At 37.0% G+C, this 15,945-nt stretch overlaps 1 protein-coding gene across 2 annotated transcripts in view; it reads right to left on the bottom strand.

Annotated features, from left to right (window-relative positions):
• The window catches only part of GRID2 (glutamate ionotropic receptor delta type subunit 2), a 1,621,553-nt gene that overhangs the window by 1,142,427 nt on the left and 463,181 nt on the right, over positions 1-15,945 (bottom strand). The window lies entirely within an intron of this gene.

Genomic DNA, 15,945 nt, shown 5'->3' with positions numbered 1-15,945 from the left:
ATTTGGAATTTTCTTAATTTCAGTGATAACCAGATAAGATTCTTATAACCCTTGGTTGAGAAAGTGGCTGATTTAAGTTCTAAGCTTTATTTGATCTCTTTTTACCAGCTGTGCATTCTTGATAGGGGGAGGGAAAGTAGAAGGTACAGGAAGTAGAAGAGTAGGTCTATTCATATATCATAAGACCCTCCCTGTGTACCCTGCAGTTATCATCAGAACACACTGTCCCTCACACTGCAGGATCACTGTCACAGAATCAAGGTCTAGGCATGCAGCATGGCATAATCTTTGAAGTCGGCATTTTGGTGGCACTTAGACACAAAATGTTTGGTTACTTTAGACTTTAGTAACCTTCAAGACTTTGGGATCCACCACATGTGAATTCTCTACTATCATGAACACTGTCTCTGAAAAAACTCAATTACTGTTTCTTATGTATGACTAAATTGAGCTATAAAAAAGAAAGAGCACAGAGAGAATCTGAAAATAGAGTGAAACAGTATAAATGACTGGTTGTTACTTTCCCACTTTAATTTAATGAGTAGTTGCTTATTACAAAATCCACACAAGAAGGGGCAATCTCAACTTAAAATATAAAACTGATATAAAAGTTAGAATTTGAATAATGCGAACTTTCTTTAGCATGACTACATTCTAGAATAAGGCAGTCAGAAATCTAATTTTCAAAATCCTTTTTCCCCTATTAAAGTTTGCAGTGATCAAAGTCTGAATTAAAAATATTTGATCCAACATAGAATCTAGTTAAAATTGTCACCTATTCAATACATGAAATAGAAGTTCATATAGAATTGTCATACAGTGGATTTTATTAATAAGGACAATTTAGCCACTTCTCCATATATCCAATTGCCTAGCATCGTAAATACTTACACTATTGTATCATATTGGTGTAATAACCTGTCTTTATAATAAATGTTAGTCAAAACAAACTTGCTGATCTAGAACTTCATAATTAAGTGCCCTCATAGCTATCTACATATTTTTAAGAAAAATTTAATGTCAAAATGTCTTTGCCTAATAGCAAATATGATTCAAAAAATATGAAATGTGTTTTTTAGTTTGCAACAGTGTTTCCTGGGTAACATAGTTTTAGGTCCCCCAGGAAACAGACTACAAAATGGAGATGTGAATATGGGAGATTTATTAGAACCTGGTTTCTCTGGTTCAACACTGAATTTTTAGTGTATGCAGATATGGAGCAAGAATGGGCAGAGCTAGAGTTGGGCTGTGATGCAGTCACAAGCCCTGAGCTAACTGTGAGGGAGCTCTAAAGTAGGCCCTGCAGAGTTGTTTTGTGTGAACCTCTATACTACCATGTTGCCCAGTCATTGGATGTAATTCTTTCCCTGTGAATGGGCAATAACCCTGAATGAGGGCTGTCTCAGCCAAAGTATTCTTCCATAAAGGTCTGAGAGCCTACCGCTAGACAGTCTTCCCAGAAGCTAAGGGAAGAAATCATTCAGTCTTAAAGGGAGTTCTGGGTGGTACAGCACAGCTTCCACAACAACAGCTTCTTCAAATATTTATTTTTTTTTCTTTTTTTTTTCCTGTATTTTTCTGAAGCCGGAAACAGGGGGAGACAGACAGACTCCCGCATGTGCCCGACCGGGATCCACCGGGCACGTCCACCAGGGGGCGACGCTCTGCCCACCAGGGGGCGATGCTCTGCCCCTTCGGGGGGGGGGGGTCGCTCTGTTGCGACCAGAGCCACTCTAGCGCCTGGGGCAGAGGCCGAGGAGCCACCCCCAGCGCCCGGGCCATCTTTGCTCCAGTGGAGCCTCGCTGCGGGAGGGGAAGAGAGAGACAGAGAGGAAGGAGAGGGGGAGGGGTGGAGAAGCAGATGGGCGCTTCTCTTATGTGCCCTGGCCGGGAATCGAACCCGGGACTTCTGCACGCCTGGCCGCCGCTCTACCACTGAGCCAACTGGCCAGGGCCCTTTCTTCAAATATTTAAATAACACTTTCTGTGTACAAATTATGGTTATTAAAGGAATTCAAAGCTTGTAATACAAGTTCTTCTTTCCATGAGCTTGATAGCATAGATAATACATATATGCACATACAAAATATACTTAATATCACTCTCAAAATTAACATTAAGTATATTAATACCATGAAGTAATTAATATATTTAATTAAATCTTAATATGTAGTAGCTACTTAGAGACTCATAAAATAAAAAAAAAGAGTAATGCATGTTAATAAAGTCAGAAGGCCTTCTGCAGATGGGTAAGTATTGAGAAAACAACTCTCTATTTGATTTAAGACTATAAAAATTAAGAAGATTTTAATATAAGGAAATAAAGAAAACAATAAATAAAGTATAAAGGACCTTATTAATAAAAATATGCAAGCAAATGTAAAATGGCTCTTGTCAGAGAATGAACCACTAGGCCAATTTTACAGGAACACAGCTTATATAAAACTAAAGTATGTGGAGATAATTTCATAAGAGGATATTGATGGACATTTGAAAGCCTAGATTTTATTGAAGATCTTAATGAAATCCACTAAAAGATCATTACCGGCTTTTCATGAATTGATGGAGGAATGACATTTTAAAATATGATTTTCTCTCTAACTAGTATTGCCAACTGACCTTTCCCAATAATTCATGTGTTCGCTAAAATTCTGTACCTAGAGTAGACAATAAAAATGTTTTCCTTTGCTGGTGTGCCTCCTGTCCAACTGTTATTGAAAGGAACAAATTTTTTTTTAATTAAATGAAAACTATTTTATAGGTTTTTCTAGAAAAACTAATTTACCTTAAATTGTGCATATCTTTATTGGAATATAGTGGAGGGGTTTTGTACCAGATTTCTTTTTTTTTTTTTATTGCTCTTCAACACATAGTTTTAAAATAACATGCTAATTTTCTCACTTTATCAATATCTAGGATGACTCTTCAAAATATAAGTTAAGTCTCTTCTTTATGGACTGAAATGATATTAGAATAAGAGAAATATTTTAGTTAAAATGTCATCAGAAAAAGTAAACCTCCAGGGCCACGATGATGCTCCTATCAAATACCGATTCTAAGTAGTACAACCATGGTTTCCATTGTTGTTAACAGGTAATTTTCACAAGTATTGTTCAATTAAGTAATTGTACAAAAGCAAGGCTTTATCTCTTTTAATTTCATGATAACATTAGTTAGAAATTATTTTTATTCTAATTTTTCAAATAAGTGAATTGCCAGAGGTCCCGCAGTTATAACTGTCATCAATAAGGTCCTGATTTGAAATCAAATTGTTTGCCCCAAAGATATAATCCCATTGATTATATAACTGACAATAAAACAAATAGGCAGCCAATTAAATGAGAGAAGATATTTACAAACAACAGCTCCAGTGAGGGGTTAATATCCAAAATATATAAAGAGCTCACAAAACTCAGCAAGAAACAAGCAAACAATCCAATTAAAAAATAGGGAGAGAACCTAAACAGACACTTCTCCTAAGAGGACATACAAATGGCCATCAGATATATGAAAAGATGCTCAACTTCACTAGCTAGTCAAGAAATGCTAATCAGCCTGACCAAGCAGTGGTACAATGGATAGAACACCAGACTGGCATGCAGAGGACACAAGTTCAAAATTCCAAGGTTGCTGGCTTGAGCAAAGGCTGATCCAGCTTGAGCGTGGGCTCACCAGCTGAGTGTGGGGTTGCTGGCTTGAGCATGGGATCATAGACATGACCCCATGGTTGCTGGCTTGAGGCCAGATTGCTGGCTTGAAGCTCAAGGTAGCTGGCTTGAAGCTTAAGGTAGCTGGCTTGAGAAAGGGGTCACTACTTCTGCTGTAGCCCCCCACCTTTATTTAAGGCACATATGAAAAAGCACTCAATGAACAACCAAGGTGCCACAATGAAGAATTGATGCTTCTCATTTCTATCCCTTCCTTTCTGTCCCTATTTGTCCCTCTCTCTGACTCTCTCTCTCTCTCTCTCTCTCTCTCTCTCTCTCTCTCTCTCTCTCACACACACACACACACACACACACACACACGCAGAAGAAATGCAAATCAAAACTACAATGAGATACTACCTCATACCTCTTAGACTGGCTATTATCAACAAGACAGGTAATAACAAGTATTGGAGAGGCTGTGGAGAAAAAGGAACACTTATTCACTGCTGGTGGGAATGCAAATTGGTATAACCATTATGCAGGAAAGTATGGGGCTCCTCAATAAATTAAGAATAGAACTACCATATGACCTAGCAACCCCTCTACTGGGTATCTACCCTAAAAGCTCAAAAACATTGGTAAGTAAAGACACATGCAGCCCCATGTTCATCACAGCATTAATCACAGTGGACAGGACATGGAAACCACCAAACCTCTGTCCTTGAATAGAGGATTAAAGAAAATGCGGTAAATACATACAATGGAATACTACTCAGCCATAAGAAATGATGCCATAGTGACTTTTGTGACAACATGGATGAACCTTGAGAACATTATACTGAGTGAAATAAGTAAATCAGAAAAAGCTAAGAACTATGATTTCACACATAGGTGTGATATACAACAGACTCATGGACATAGATAAAAGTGAAGTGGTCACCAGGGGCAGGGAATCTCGGGAAGGAGAACTGGAGGAGGGGTGGAGAAGAGTGTAAAAAGGGACAATATAAGGTGACAGAAAATGATTTGACTTTGAGTGGTAGTTCTATAACATAATCAACAGTTCAAATGCTATAGAAATGTTTACTGAAACTTATATTCTCTTATTGATCAATGTCATCCTGTTAAATATAATTTTCTAAATAAAACTTTAAAATGTATTAAATGCATGATATTATAATTTTTTTTTAAGTGTAATTTTTATTTTTTTTTCTTATTCATTTTAGGGAGGAGAGGGAGAAAGAGAGACAGAGAGAGAGAAGGGGGGGAGGAGCTGGAAGCATCAACTCCCATATGTGCCTTGACCAGGCAAGCCCAGGGTTTCGAACCGGAGACCTCAGCATTTCCAGGTCGACGCTTTATCCACTGCGCCACCACAGGTCAGGCCATGATATTATAATTTAAAAAAAGTTGAAGCTTACAGAATTAATGAATTTATACTGTAGAAGTCAGGCCTACTGACTCAACAGGTCGCATTAACTTTTAGGCCATGTGTCTTCACATCAAAATTTAACGACTTAAAATATAGATGTTTTAATAAAAAACAGCAGTGCGATTGTTTAAATAGACACAGAATACATTCTCAACAGCAAAGAAATAATTAGCCGCCGATGTATTCTGTGTCTCATCAACTTATTGTTATTCATTTTCATTCCTTGAGATAACTGTATTACACCTTGGTCTTCAAACCTCTCAGCAAGCTACCCCCTATTCAGTTGATGATCTTGACATATACTTGGACAAATGAGAAGCAACCAAAAGAGGACAGATTTCTTTTCTCAACAAAAGATGTGTCAAACTTCCTACATTTATTAGTTTTTCTGCCTTACTTTTTGAATTTAGTATCAGTGAATTTATCTAAGAGCATCTGCTGCACCCTGGATCCCATCACCTCTCATCTACGGAAGGGCTTCGGTCCTGCAATTAATTGGTTCTCTGTCTTATATCACCAGTGTTGACTTTTGCCTGGTTTTTATCCTTTCAGTGTTAATCAGCCTATCAAGATATCTATCCCCAAAGGAAATGTTGCTTATAAGTCTTCTCTTGATAACATGTTCCTCTTGTACTTTTCTACTTTCCTTCAAAGACAAATAACATCTCAAAAGGGATTGTCAGGACTTGTCAATTTATTTGATTCACTCCCCCTACACCTATTCTCCTTTCAGCTCTTCCCTGTTGGGAATTTGCTTCACTACTCCCACTAAAACTTTCTTGCAGAGATCATAGAAGGTATTAAATCCAAGTTAACCCTTTTTATCATCTTACTCCACTTTTCAGTATTATTTGACATAATTGACTATTTCCTCCTTCTAAAAATATAACTTCTTGTCTTCCAGGAAACAACAGGCTTGCTCTTCACCCTGCCTCAATGGTTGCTTTTTATTAGTGACATTTCCTGCCTCTTCACCCACTACTCAATTAACTCTAAATGTGAGTTGCCTTTGAACTGAAGGCTCTCCATTCTTTTATATTATACTCTCTTCATAGATGATCATTAAATTTGATGACTTCCAATTTTATATATTTTGAACTGACTTTCTCCTTAGCTCTAAATTTATAAATACAACTTATTTCTTCTCAGCTCTTCATTGATAAGACAAAAGGGAAAAGCAGCAGCTGATATCTGGAATGTTTCCATTTTTCTCAACATTCACAACTGGTCTATCAAAATATCTAACCCCAAAGGAAATTTGCATTCCTTTTTCACCATGTCCACAGATTGCATCCTTTTCACTCCACAATCAACTTTGAAATAGAAAACACAATATCTTCCTTATTGAATTTGGTAAAACCCTATGCCTTCTATAGTGCATTCTCCATGCAAATCCTGGGTGATTTTAAAACAGGTAAACATTATGTATTTTCACTACTTGAAATCTTGCAATGACTTAGAATTATATTAAATGAAAGATTCCTACATGAGTGGCTCCTGACTGAGTACCTCATGATAATATCTTTTTTTTTCCAGAGACAGAGCGAGAGTCAGAGAGAGGGATAGATAGGGACAGACAGACAGGAACAGAGAGAGATGAGAAGCATCAATCATCAGTTTTTTGTTGTGGCACTTGTTCATTGATTGATTTCTCATATGTGCTTTACCAGGGTGCTAGAGCAGACCGAGTAACCCCTTGCTCAAGGCAGTGACCTTGGGTCCAAGCTGGTGAGCTTTGCTCAAACCAGATGAGCCCGCGCTCAAGCTGGCAACCTTGGGGTCTCAAACCTGGGTCCTTCGCATCCTAGTCTGATGCTCTAACCACTGCGCAACCACCTGATCAAGCCGATAATATCTTAAGTCTTTTTCCTTTTAACCCTCTTGTTTTATATACACAGGCTTCCTTTTGTTCTTTTAATACATCGAGATCTTTCCTGACTCATGCACTTTGCACATTTTTTTTGAGAGAGAGACAGAGGAGAGACAGAGAGAGGGACAGAGACAGAGACAGACAGACAGGAAGGAAAAGAGATAAGAAGCATCAATTCATCACTGCAGCGTCTCAGTTGTTCATTGATTGCTTTCTCATATGTGACTTGACCAGGAGCTACAGCAAAGCAAGTGACCCCGTGCTCAAGCCAGTGACCTTAGACTCAAGGTAGCAAACTTGACCTTAAAGCCAGCGACCTTTGGGTTCAAGCCAGTGACCATGGAGCCATGTTTATGATCCCACACTCAAGCCAGTGAGCCTGAACTCAAGCTGGTGAGCCTGCACTCAAGGTGGATAAGCCTACACTCAAGCCAGCAAACTTATGATTTCGAACCTGGGTCCTCTGCATCCCAGGCTGACACTCTATACACTGAGCCACTCACTGCTTGGTCAAACTCTTTGCACATTTTTTTAATGCTGTCAGTAATAAATATTTATCATTCATCACCTAGATCTTCACTGGTGGGTTCCCCACTTAATTCAGGTGGGTAATTCACTAAAAACCACTTACTTTTTAGTGCTATTTCCTACTCTCATCTTCCAGTTCTTTGGTATCTTGCTTCTCACAGGGCAGGCTCCAGGAGCTTTTACAGTGGGAAAAAGTCTTTTCCCAGCTCATAAGCAAAATGACTCATGGACTTCTCTTTCAAAGCCAGTGCAATAGCCACCAAAGCACTTAGTACTCAAAGTATGAAATGTCTGGACACTACAGGTTACATTAGTTCATGAAACACACACTATGTTTCTTTACTAGGACAGACAGTTAAGAAATCTGTTCAGCAAAATATGTATAAAAATTCTAAGTACCCTATAAGGTATTAAGTGGTTTGCATGCTAATGTTTATAGAATTGTCAGAAGTGGTTATGCATTAGAAAACACACACATATATATTTTAAAATCATGAATAATAAGCACTGAAGGAATTTTCTTCTTATCTACTAAGGCATTACTGGCATCAACACGCATAAGGGACTTAGTCATTCTATAGTTAAGCAATGAAAATTGCACTCTTAAAAAAACCATCATGCTGTTATGATATTCTTATAGTTAGTCTAAATATTCTCATTTTTAATTTATCGTATGCCTTGGTTTTTATATATTTGTCCATTTGGGGAATCCTTTTTTTTTTTTTAATCATATGCATGAGTTGCCTTCCTTTCCCATACTGACTGGCAGTTTCTCCTTGAACCCTTCCTCAGAGGTCCCGGTTTCCAGGCTATTAATCATTTTAGTTGGTATTTCTGAGTCTTACTCATATCCATCCCATCAGTTTTTAAATGTGAAATTAAACTGCGTACTTGCATACTCATTCTTACTCAGAGACTTGTGTTCGGGCACTTTCAGTCATCCTGCTGAGGGAACATTCAAGTGCTTTTTGTTGTTTATTTTTAATGAAACAAATAACACTGTGCAAAAAAAAAAAAAATCCATAGGATATGAGCTTTTAATAAGATCACACTGTTTTTAGATTAACCTGATTTGTGCCTAGTCACTTTTTTTTTAAATAGGTTTCAGTATGAGATGAAGGAGGGGCAGGGTCCCTGACCAGGGATTGAACCAACAACCTCTGCACTTCAGGACAATGCTCTAACCAACCACGCTATCTATATGGCCAGGGCCCTAGCCAGCTATTTTCTACTAGAGTATTTACCCTTTTCAAATATATTGCCATTTATATGTAATGATCTAATATTTTAGAGTCACAAAAACATCCAAGCTCTCTCTTTCTAGATTTGACACTTGCCTTGAAAGTGTTATCTTTCAACATCTCAATGAAAATATTTTGATAGCATAACCAAATAAATTCAGGCCAAGGACATATCTCTAAATGACAATACCCGATATATTCACAGTATAAGCTTATCAAATAACAAGTATCCTATTCAATTCTAGTGGTCTAAAAAGTCTACTCTATATGATGTTTTGGTATTGCATGCTTATCAGGGGAAAAAAAACAGATTAAAAAACCTCACTTTAATAAAAAACATATTGCACTTATTTTCTTTCCTCACAGATAACCTAAAATGTTCCCCATAATATCTCTTCACTCTAGTGAGCATTTTAAACAATATCCATGATTATACAGCTGTTAGATAATTTGACTTGTCTAAATTTATGTGCTTTTTTTTCTGAAGTGAGAAGTGAGGAGGAGGAGACAGACTACCACATGTGCCCAACCAGGATCCACCTGGCATTCCCACTAAGGGGCGATGCTCTGCCCATTGGGGCCATTGCTCCATTACAACCAGAGCCATTTTAGTACCTGAGGCAGAGGCCATGGAGCCATTTTCACCACCTGGGTCAACTTTGCTCCAATGAAGCCTTGGCTGTGGGAGGGGAAGACAGAGACAGAGAGAAAGGAGAGGGGGAAGGGTGGAGAAACAGATGGGTGCTTCTCCTTTGTGCCCTGGCTGGGAATCAAACCCGGGACTTCCGCACGCCAGGCCAATGCTCTACCATTGAGCCAACCAGCCAGAGCTAACTTTATGTTCTTGTGCTAAGAATCATTAATACTTTTTTTAGTATGGTACCTAAGAAAGCTCATGCTATCATGAACCTTAAAAATCCAAGGAAAATGAGAACTCTTCCTAGAGAAATACATAAACAAACAAATGCACTTTCTTAATGTGTTCATCACCTGATTTTTTTTTAATAAATTTTTATTAATGATAATGGGATGACATTAATAAATCAGGGTACATATATTCAAAGAAAACATGTCTAGGTTATTTTGTCATTAAATTATGTTGCATACCCCTTGCCCAAAGTCAGATTGTCCTCCGCCTCCCTCTATCTAGTTCTCTGTGCCCCTCCCCCTCCCGCTAACTCTCTCCCTCCCTCCCTCCCATGTCCTCCCTCCCCCCACGCCTGGTAACCACCACACTCTTGTCCATGTCTCTTAGTCTCGTTTTTATGTTCCACTAACTGATTTTTTTCTATATGAGAGAACACGTTGCTCATGGGAAGAAACACCAGGTAAAAGTGAAAGAATTGTATCTCCCTCCAGGAACTGGAAAGAATTAAAGCTTGTTTTGTTTGTTTGTTTTACTATTTAAGTTGCATAAATCCCCACCAGTTACTTGAGTACTCTTTACTATAAGTTACAGACTATTATGCTGTGAATCTGGCTTCATATTCAGTATTCCACTCAAAGTCTTTTTGAAAAAGGATACTACTTACAATCAAGATGTGTTTACCAAGCACTGGCCTCCTAGGTGTGCCTACATAATCATAGAACTGTCTGTCTGAGATAGAAGAATTTGTACCTTTGTAAAATTTATTCCAAGGTCACTGACAGTCCTTAGAACATTGGCTCACCTGGCTGTCATCCAACCAACTAGTGGCTATTGAAGTCTCACTTTCTCCTTGTCTTCATAGGTTATGATAAAAGATATTTCAGATTAGACCTTTCAAGGTTCAAAACATCAAGACCTAGTTTATCAAAGAGTTACTCATGCCTTTTGCCTATTACCTTTAAACTATTTAGTTATTAGAATGTAGAAATGGCAATGAATGTCAAAAATCATTACAGTTTAGTATACATTTGTATTTGAAAGTGTGAGAGCTATTCATTTCTTCATATCATGGCTGACATTTAAGGCAAAGAAAGGTCAGAAAAAGTGTTTGATAAAGAACCACAAAATTGAGTCATAGTTTAAATATTTTATTTAATAATATTAAAGAGAAAGCTAAGTGGAAAAGAGAGTATTGATTAAATATATTATATCTATTTCTAAACACTTTCACTTTGTAGTTACTGAACTATTTGTATTTGAAATTCTTACATTTTGTAAGTGAAACAGCCCATTTTTTAAATTAATTCCCTTAACTATTTAAAAAGTCACAGAAATCTCAGTATATATTTAAATAGCTATACAAATAAATTTATTTGAAATCATTTTTTGATTGTCTTTATTTAGACATTGAAGGACGGTTGTTTTTTATCTAATTTCTTTGCTAGTTTTCGTTTACAGCTTTGTCATAGATGAACCCTTAAATTTTTTCTAATATTTTTAATCTATGTCTTTTTTAGTTTTTCTTAGTAGAAATAGTTTCATAATTGTTACTATCTAACTTATTTTAAAGCCTAGTCATGGTGCATCCATATTTTATTCTTTTAAAATACTTTCTACTGTACTTGATTGTGCTTTCTTCTTAATCAAATATATGTACATCCTAAATGTAATAAAAGGGTTACATGTTCGCTCTGTCCATTCCTTAAGCAAGGGTGTGTTTGCCAAAAATCAACATTATTTTCCAATTTTTCTAGGGAAACAAGTGAGAAAAAGAATTTTATTTAAATTAATTAATATTCATGAACATACAACAAATATGATACATTAAGTAATCTGTATATGATGAAATCTGAAGTTTGAATTTACAAATAAAAGATCTTTTATTTCTAAAACTATTTCATAATCATTATACATATTTTCAAATACAGATTGGAATTTGGCTCAATTTCTACTGCTATTGAAAAACAAAGCATGCTCTTCTGCAACTTTCTCTTATTGAAGTATTGAAACTGAGCGAGGAAAATGTTTACTGAAGAAATTGTCTTAGTGGAAGGTGGGTGAGGGGAATTTGAGTTTTAAAGGAGTCAATTTAACCCTAATAGTAAAATGATATCTTTTTGTTTTCTGAAAATTTACTTGATTATAATTTACCTACGATTAGAACATTTGCTTCTTACTTTGCCCTGAACATAGCATTGCCATAAAAGTACATATTGAATAATGTGTCTTTTTCTTTTGAAACTTTAAGGCTAATTCCATATAGCTTTTTAGGAGGTTTTTTTTTTTTTTTCTTGTATATGTATTTCTCCTTAAAAGCTATTCCTAGAGAAATTGCCAATCATTCTGACAAAAACACTAATGAGCATATAAATATTAGAGATGGTAATTTTATTCAAGATCAGGACCGGGCCTGGTTTGTTGGCTCAGTGGTAAAGCATTGGCCTGGTGTGTGGAAGTCCCAGGTTTGATTCCCAGTCAGGGCACACAGGAGAAGTGCCCATCTCCTTCTACACCCCTCCCCCTCCTCCTTCTTTCTCCTTCTCTCTCTTTCCCTCCCAAAGCCATGAGTCAACTGGTTCAAGCACCTCAACCCAGAGTACCGGGGATGGTTTCATTGAGCCTCTGCTGCAGGTGCTAAAAATAGCTCGGTTGCAGCATGGCCCCAGATGCATCAGCCTCACATGAGAGTTGCTGTATAGATCCCAGTTGGGGTACATGTGGGAGTCTGTCTTTATATCTCCCCTTCTCTCACTTGGAAAAAAAAATAAAGTAAGAAAAAAATATTAGAACTGAACAAAATCACACGTTTTGTCTTATATTTAAAAGTAATTTCTTTTTCTAATTAATTTTAATTTATTGTGTTAACATGGATTCAAGTGTCCCACTGAATATAACACCCTCACCCCCCACCACATGCCCCTCTTATGCCTCTGTTGTCCCCTTCCCCCAACTCCCTCTCAAGTAACTTTTCTTGTTTTGCTATTATAAAAGGTATTTTGTATCATTTTAGATTTTATTATCTCAATTCTATGTTTAGATTTCTCTATAGTTAGATCACATAAGCTTCTCAACATCAACTGAATTAATATTTAACCAGCTCTCACTGTGATAAGTTCTCAAGGATTTGAGGATTTGTATCCCATGGGCTCTCCACATGCTTAGTAGATACTTAATGAGAAGGCGGTGCTGTTTCTAACATGGTGCTCTAGAGATAATACACTTTTTTCTGTATGCAACTTATCTTATTGGTGAACACTTCTGGAAAAAAAATGTTTATGCATAGGAGGAATTTAGTAGGTAAAGAGAAAGAGTTCTTATAGAGTAGCGTGTAAACACAAGACTTTTGTCGTTTCCAAGAAAATTATATCTCAAGGGAATATAAAGATGATGTTAGGGCCCAGAGAAAAAGTGACCTGATTAAAATGACACAGAAACTTAATGACAGGTCAAAAGTAAAAAAATGGTTCTTCAGGCTCCAAATTTGCACAGAGCAGCAAACAACGCTCTAAATGTGTAAAAGGAAAATATAAAGTAAGATTTATGAATTCATCCACTTGTTAAATGGAGATAAATTCTTCCATAATTGTTCCATCAATTTATCATTCCAAGAGCAAAACTAAGTGGTCAAGTTGCTTTCAAGTAAAAGCATCAAATTAACTTGTAATTTGACAACAATTTAATGAGTGTCAAGTAGAAAGCCTGCACAGTAGCTACTAATCACCATTGCGGAGGATCCTCCAGATATTCTCATTCTGATATTGTTCTCATCCCTAATCACAGAACGAAGCTAGATGACATTTTCTTCCAATATTTGCATTTTTCTAATAAAAAACTGCCACAATAAATATATTTCAAAAGGTATATGCCATATCTAGTGTGACATAAATTCTCTAGATTTTAATTCAGATACTTCAAGTTACTTATGAGAATTTAACCATGGGTTTATTCGCAGCATACCAAAAACTACTTTGTCAGACAATGCAGAATGAAATATGTCCAGGTAGATGGCAATTTTAGGCGGACATAAAGGTATAGCACAAGTATTGGGGAATAAAGCAAAAATTATTGCAAGTTACTAATCACTGGATCCACTACATTTAAAAAATAGATGGATACAAATTTACTGTATGATATCTTCCTTCCTATGTTTATGTAATGAAGGGCTAATAAGAAAACTTCACACTTTTGAGCAGTATGTTCATTAGTCAAATCCTCAAAGGAAACGAAAAAGAAAATCCAACTTATTTCCAGCCTAATCCTATTATTTCAAAAATTTACATGCTGATTATATTTTCATTTTTCCTTATCACTTTCCTTTTTATTTTGAAGCATTAAAAGCTTCTTCAAATTCCATTAACATTTAAGTTAATCAAGAACTTAGAAGCCTAATATGTCCCAATTGTAGTCAGCCTGGTCCCTACCACCCACTAGTGGTGGGCAGTAGTGCAGCAACCAAAGTATAAATAAAAATATAGATTTAACTATAAAGATTTATTCTGCCAAACTTAGCAAAAATCCGACATAAAGTACTTGGTAAGTAATTATTATTATATGCTTTAACTTGCTGTAACTCTGTTTTATAAATTTTACAAGATAAAGTTACTTCCCTACTTTATAAATCACTATTACTGTGGAACCGGTGGGCGGTTAGCAACTTTTACTACTAAGAGAGATACAAAAGTGGGCAGTAGGTATAAAAAGGTTGACTACTCCTGGTCTAGACTGAGACCAAAGAGCAAAAGGAAAACCCCAACCCCCTCCTCGAAACTATTGCTCTCATTAGTTACTGTATGTTTCAATATATCGGGGGAAATAATAGTAGGTAAACTCTTGAAAACTTTAAGCAGAGGTAAATACATAATTCTTTCCTATTATGACATGGTGACCCAAAGTGCAAAAGTAATCATCACAGTAGTAAAAATAGTGTTTTAAAATATTTAAACTTTACCAAAATTGTCAAAGTAGAACAACTTGTTTGCATAATAAGATATTAGTAAGCAGTTTTAACCTGGTTAAATAATATAAACATAAACCTAAGGTGTGTGTGTGGGGGGGGCTGAGGTAGAAAAGTGGTAATGGAAAACAGTGTGTTAGGCACTGAGTAACATTCAGAAATTATGATCAATCCAATTTAAAAAGTACTCTAAATCAAAGTAGTGATGTATTTGTAAATATTCTCAATGCAAGTAACTTTTAAAAGATATATGCACCCTGGCAGTTTGGCTCAATTGTAAAGTGTCAGCCTGGCGTGTGGAAGTACCAGGTTCGATTCCTGGTCAGAGCACACAGGAGAAGCAACCATCTGCTTCCCCACCCCTCCCCCTTTTCTCTCCCCCTCTTTCTCTCTCTCTGCCCCTCCCACAGCCATGGCTCATTCTAGCAGGTTGGCCCCCACCACTGAGGATGGCACCATAGCCTCACCTCAGGTGCTGGAATGACTCAGTTGCTGAGCAGTGGAGCAAGGGCCCCAGATGGGTAGAGCATGACCCCCTAGTGGGCTTGCTGGGTGGAGCCTAGTCTGGCTGCATGCAGGAATCTGTCTCTCTGCCTCCCTGCCTCTCGATTAAAAAGAAAAGGCATACACTTAATATGAAAATAAGTATTACCTTACTTTGTCATTGGTAATCTTAGAATTTTTATTACAGCACTAACCACAGTTTTATACATCCCTATTTAAGTGTGGGACACTTGGACAGTATTACTTTCCACTAATCTTATGTTTCTGCTTCATTCTTCTTCATTAAATCCAGTTTGATCCATCAACAGGATGCTTCAGAGGAAGTCACAAACGAACTAAGCACTAGAACCTGCCAATTTATTATATACATTTTATTGATCCTGCAAAACCTAAATTATAACTTAAATTTCACCCAAACGGATGATTTACTTAGGATGTTAACTTTGCAATCTTCTTGGTCCAAAGGCCAGACTAGAAAACCCTTAAAGAGTTTATTATTCAGCTGGTGAAATTAGCTGTCATTACAAGAGATAAATAACAATCTAAGACATATTAAAGCAATTCATAATGACTTGGCAAATATTTGCTTTATAGTCAAAGAAAACTTACAGAAAGAGGGACAGATAGGAACAGACAGACAGGAAAGGAGAGAGATGAGAAGCATCAATTCTTTGTCGGAGCTCCTTAGTCTCCTTAGTTGTTCATGGAGTGCCTTCTCAGATGTGCCTTGACGAGGGGGGGCAGCAGAACGAGTGATCCCTTGCTCAAGCCAGCGACCTTGGGTCCAAGCCAGCAACCTCTGGGCTTCAAGCCAGTAACTTTGGGTTCAAGCCAGTGATCTCGGGGTTTCAAACCTGGTTCCTCCAGGTCCCAGTCCTATGATCTATCCACTGTGCCA

The sequence above is a fragment of the Saccopteryx leptura genome, chromosome 5 (assembly GCF_036850995.1).
Source record: "Saccopteryx leptura isolate mSacLep1 chromosome 5, mSacLep1_pri_phased_curated, whole genome shotgun sequence".
Taxonomy (NCBI): Eukaryota; Metazoa; Chordata; class Mammalia; order Chiroptera; family Emballonuridae; genus Saccopteryx; species Saccopteryx leptura.
The sequence above is the reverse complement of the archived record's forward strand: the minus strand, read 5'-3'. Positions and strand labels throughout refer to the sequence as shown.